The 6,000-nt window shown below is 45.7% G+C and overlaps 1 long non-coding RNA gene across 1 annotated transcript in view; it reads right to left on the reverse strand.

Annotated features, from left to right (window-relative positions):
* Nucleotides 1-6,000, reverse strand: part of LOC108445254 — a 30,645-nt gene that overhangs the window by 11,419 nt on the left and 13,226 nt on the right. The window contains exon 3 of the long non-coding RNA XR_001860061.1: nt 226-293. This is a non-coding gene — a long non-coding RNA (uncharacterized LOC108445254). The remainder of the gene's footprint in view (nt 1-225; nt 294-6,000) is intronic.

Below are 6,000 nucleotides of genomic sequence, written 5' to 3' on the forward strand. Positions count from 1 at the left end.
GGTCCTGTGGGACCCAGTGACCAGTGCCTGTGGGCCCTGAGCCACACAAGGTGAGAGCTGCATGTGGTTTGGGGCTTGCAACAGCTCAGCTCCCTCCTGCCACAGCCCTGCAAAGCCAGGCAGTGTCTCAGGCACACGTGTGCACACACAGCCCCCCAGCCCTGCTCACTGACCGTGCAGATGAGTCTTTGTTCTTGGTGATTACTGTGCAGACAACACACTCACCCGGCTGCACCGAGACACTGCGTACACACTGCACGATGTGCTGATAAGGGAAAAGTGTAAAGAAGAGCCTAAGGAGATAAAAGAACATTATTTTAAATTATCTTGAACATAAAAAACAAAGTGAGGATTTGGCAACCTTGCAGCAAAAACCTCAAAACCAGTTATTCCTTTTAAATAAAAACAAAAATGAGAAACAGTAACTATTAGAAATCCCACCTGGTGCTTTCTCTGTGTTAATGATGCTTCTTAAATTGCATGTGGGTAAATGGTAATTTTGTCTCACACCATTAAAAACTAATGGAACCCTTGATGATAAGAAATGCCATAGCTAGCTTGTTGGAAAACGTTTAATTAATAAAGTAATAAAATTATTGTAAACTAGTGCAGTTTCACAGAGGATTCAATGGGATATAAAACAGATAAAACATCCTTGAGAGTTGATACAAGAAATAAATGCTCCTCTGTAAAAAACAGCACTATAAACTTCAGCTGGTCTGTGTTATACCGAGTTAACACAAGCTATGATGACGGTAAAGGTGTTTGCATGAGCCTTTCATGGGAAGTGGTGGGAAAACCTCCTGAGTGCAGACAGTTTTTGTGAGGAGCAGAAAGCCAGCACACCTTCCCCTGCACTGGTGTGAGCCTGAAGGTGGCTGTTGGTGGGATCTACAGCCCCGTGAGCCCATGAGAACAATTCTGATGGTGTTATTGCTGTTATTGTCCTGTCCCAGAGGCTCCAGGGTGAAGGACACTGTCTCCACTATCCTGAGTGGCTTTGGGGTGAGGCATCGTCCCACCCTGCTGCTACAACCACTTTGTTGCATAGTTTTTGTGAAACAAGTGGTGCCAGAGAGTGGAGAGGAGGGATCAGACACTTTCCTGCCCCAGAGAATGAGCCCTGGTGCTCCATGCAGCCGGATTTCAGCTCCACGCAGATGGCCAGCTGGTGGCATGGCTGTGGTACCAAGCATTTACACATTGTAGCTTGGTGCATGTGCATGACATCCCAGCTGCTCTACAGGAAAAAATGGGTTGGAGAGTGGCAAGCATGGGGAAAAACATGCTGGCAGAGAAGGCCTGGTTACCGCTTCTCATCCTGCTGCTACCCCAGTTTGTGCCTCACATCCTCCTGCAGACATTTCTTTGCAAGCTTTAGGAATGGTTTCCTGTAACTGGGAGACTGTAGAGAGGCTTTCTGTATTGCACGAGCTGGGCCAGGTAACCCTAGTACGTACACACCCATGTACAGGAGCCCGTACGTTTCCATTACACTCACACCTCAAAAATTTGCACAGTTTCATCTCCCAGGTGCCCAAATTTTCCTTTCTCCTGATACTCAAACTGCAAATCTCACTGACAAGCATTGTCAGCTCTATTTGTGAGCACTCAGCCTGTGGTGATGGGACACTGGAGGGAAGAACAGCTGGGAGAAAGGCACATCCTGCATTTCAGGGTGTCATGAGAGCCACTTGCAGCACTGGCACTTGTCAGCCCCTATTCAGAACCAGCACTGCCAGGGCACCAATGCCAAGCAATGCCAGCACTCTGTGATGTGCCACAGACAGACCTGGAAAGGTTCGGAACCAACACAGGCCAGTATTTTTCCAAACCTTCAATGACATCTCTCTGTAAAGGAGCTGGAAGTGTTTCTTTAGTGGGCTGGCATGCCTTCTTTCCTCCCACTTCAGAATAGTTGATGGTCACACTGGGAAATGAGGGACACTCTGCTGTGCTCCCAATGTGGATGGTTTATTTCACCAGAGCTTTGTACAAACACCATCACAGCCATGGTCTCTGCCTCCCATGTAACTAAAAGAAGTGATATCGCAGTATGTATAACTGGTACATTGCTGCAGCACAAAGGTTAATCTTGTGTTCCTTAGCTGCTTATGGCTTGGTTGTAATAGGGGCATGGTCAGACCTTACTCATAGAAAGTCTGTCTCACCAAGCCACCACAGACACTGCTGTGCCACTCGTGCAACCACAGCTTCTGGTTAGTGTTTGAAGCAACATCTACTTTTCATTTGAGTGTCTCTGGCTTCCTCAGCAGTCTCCACCTTGATCATAAATTAGAAGCCATCCTGCCTGATCTGTAGTTTTAAAATCAAGTGGTGATTTTTTTTAAAGCACATCAGCATAAATAACACTGCCGACAATAACATTCGCCCACTGCTGCCCAACTTCCCAGGTGCCACACCACACCAGGGGCTCCTTACTTTGGCCTTGACATATGGATAGACTGGCGATATAAAATCTTTTCCCCACCCAAGGCACCATCCGCCTCTGGGAAAAATATTGTGGTTTCCTCTTGTAGGCAGATTTATTTTTGAGGTAGCCTCAACAATGTGGGCACAGGGAGAAGGCTGTTGCTCTTTACTGAGACAGAGTGAAAATGTTTATGGGGCTCCATAGTTCAGTCCCACTGGCAATGCCAGCAATGACTTTTCTATTTCCGTGATGTGTGAGAAATGAAAACATGAGCGGGAGCGCATAGAAGACTATTACGGCCAAAGCTGGGATATTTGTTCCCTGGCAAACTGTGGTTGCTCTTGATTTAGCCACAGTTTTCCCAGCTGATGTTTTGCAAACCCGACAGAAGATTCAGCTTTCAAGGCTGTGAAAGTGAACGTGGGGCTGGAAGCCGCCCCTGCGCACACTGGCAGGGAGTCAGGCCAAGCCTCCTTCTTTCAGAAGATGTTGCTTGTTCCAGGACTGTGTGGCTGTGGGGGCAGTTTGGGGACAGAGATTTAATCTTTTATTTTTCCCATATGTCATAAGTATGTCTAAGATGATGAAAAAATAATAAGTTGGTGGCTGCTGGAAACTTTTTTTTAGCAGCTGTGTTTTTAGAATCTTATAATTAACCATCCTTTTGCCTTAATCACTTAAAGACTTCTAAAATAACTAGGAGTTTATTGTACCTTCTCTCAACTTGAAGCTTTCCCATGCGGGGACCACAACTTTACTTTCAGGAAGGGAGGGTCGAAGAAGCAGGGCAGAGCTCGAAACATGGAGTCAAGTTTATCAGTCTGGATAAATTACAGCATAAATTACTAAAATTACTGTAGTGATTTTAACCTACAGCCATTGTACTAGGAGCAGAAAAAGAGGTGACATTGTATTTAACCTGCACAGTGACTGAGTCATTTTGCCTGGGTTCATTTTTTCAGAAATTTTAATGAAGAAAGTGCAGTATTTGTTGGAAAAAAGAAATGATGAACTGTGACTAAAGGAGAAGCACAATTAAAAGCTGACTGTTAATAAAGCATGTTGGTGACAGGGCTGTCTCCCCACACGGTTCCGGCACTTGGCTCAGGTAAAAGCAGAGGGCTGTAGCTCAACAACGCACTCCTGTCTGTCAGTGTTAGGTTTTCGGGGTTTTTTTATAAATGACATGTTTTCTTTTGGCAGATGGGAACAAGCCTTGACGAATAAATTTTTTGGAGGCAAACTGGCTGCCTGGAAATATATGTATTTAGGAACCTGTCGGGTGCTGTGAGTGTCAGCACCACCCCAGCTGAGCTGACCAGCACTGCTCTGCTGCTCGCCTGCTCCAATCTCCTCACAGACCCCTCAATTCCCCAGCTGATCACTGCCAGGTCGGAGCAAAAATGACAACTCTGATACAAGATTTGCTCTGGATATTGCTGATATTGCTTTGTGCCTGCCTTATAAAACTTCCCCGTTGGCTATTTCTCCAGCCAGGGGATTTTACCCAGATGAATGTGCTTGCCTCCCTCTCACCAGCTGCCAAAATCCAACTTATCTGTAAGTGGAAATAATGCTTGGCCTCGGGTCGATCAGAGCCGCAATGCTCTTTACGAGAGGAGGCGAAATAAAACCATTCCCCGTGTTAACAGCTGCGAAAGCCGACGTGCTGAGAGGTTAAGTGATTTGCTGGGTGTGAAGTAGAATGGTGCCTGGCTCTCGGGAACCCTTTTTTGGGAGGGCAGTGGGGGGGGACCACAGACCCCAGGCATCACCACAATTCCCATTCCCACAAGGGCACCTGGTGGGGGGAACCACCTGTAACATGCCTTCCCCCAGGCCAGGTGTAAGCAAACTTTTACCAGGAAAAAAATATATTCTGCAAAAATCCTCCTAAAATTAGGCACTGAAAGCGGGTGTTGGGTTTTGTGAGCCAGCATCAGAAATAGGTGGCAGCTGGACAGATTTTGGAATATCTCAGAAGTGCCTAAGCACTGGGAGGTAAGCAAGGGAAGAAGTAGATTAAGCCAGAACCCAGATGCCTTGAAGCCTAAATCCGTGCACATGCTCGGCACAGTTTCTTGTCTGCCTCGGGACATTTAGGCCACCTTTAACCAACAGAAATGGGCACCTTTAATGAGCAATTCAGGATGTCCAAATCAGAGCCCAAGTATCTATTTAGTTCTTCAATATAGTTGGTGCAGCATATGTTCATACAGCAGAACAGTTCATTTCTAGAAATGTAGTATTTTTTGTCTCTTTATTCAAGGGATGTGCTAGACATGAAGTGACTATATATGTACAGGTAAAGGTAATAGAAAAGGTGCCAGAAAAGGCACACTCAAAAATAGGCAGTGTTGTTCCCCAGTTTTGTAGGGTCGGTAAAACTGATAGCAGCTCCCTAGCAGTGGCTTCATCTCCACGCTCACAGTGTGTGTTCTTAACACCTTCCTTCTCTGCAAAACTGAAGTATTTAACCCAAAACATACAAACAAATCTGTTATTCTTCTCCTTTATTAACCTTCTGAGTCCTCTGAAATCACACACAAGGAGAAATCTCTTCCCTTTTCCTTTGTCTAGGAGACGAGGTTTAAACTTCACATGCAAATAGACACATGCACACATGTAAACCTACCCATGTAATTAGGCACATGCAGCGCACTCTTTCTTCTTCTCTATAAATATATAGACACATATGTATATCCACAGATATGCAGGCATGTGCGCATATGTGTGTACAAAGAGAGAGAAAAATACTTAGAAAATGAAAGACAAATGTTAGAGAATGATATTCCCAAGCCCTCAAATCCCTAATCATGAGTTTGATGCAATATTTGCCCTAATGGGAAATGATAACTGGCACTATTCCAAAGCAAACCTCGAAGAAAGGAGCAATAAAAAAGGAAAATGCTAGCTTGGCAGTTAAAGAAAGAGGAGCCGAAGCGAGAACTGCTGTCGGAGATAATAAAGAATTAACCACAAACCCCTTTTCTATTAAGCACAAAAAAGGATATTAAAATAACATGCCCCCTCCCTAAATGTTTCAAGGCTTGTGTCATGCTTCTCTGCGCAGCTTCCCGGGACGTTGTGCGGCGCAGGGCTGCAGCCCCGTGCAGCCGCCTCCCGCTCCCTTCTCGTGCGAGGGAGCCGCGCCACTCCAGCACACAGCGAGGCACAATCACGCTCCTGGCTTCCTGAGCTCACACAGTGTGTTCCAAACCTTGACCGTTCCAGGGAGAGGGCACTGGCTGCGATGGGGCAGTTCTGACGGGCTCCCTCTCCCCTTCCCTCCCCTCGGGAATCCTACGCATTGGGAAGCCTGCTGTACAATGCAGCTTGGCTGCTGTGTTATCCATAATGTCCATAGGCACAAAGACATCATTTAAGTATACACTGATTCTTAGTGCACTGTTTTCCAGTTACAGCAGCAAGCAAGTGCTTTTACCTTCATGTTCTTACTATGATTTTTACATTTAGGGCTTTTTCTCACTAAAAGTTACATGCCATAAATTACGCAGAAAGTGCCACAGATCTGGGACAAAAAAAAAAAAAAAAAAAAAAAAGGG

Source organism: Corvus brachyrhynchos, unplaced genomic scaffold (assembly GCF_000691975.1).
Source record: "Corvus brachyrhynchos isolate BGI_N302 unplaced genomic scaffold, ASM69197v1 scaffold370, whole genome shotgun sequence".
Lineage (NCBI taxonomy): Eukaryota > Metazoa > Chordata > Aves > Passeriformes > Corvidae > Corvus > Corvus brachyrhynchos.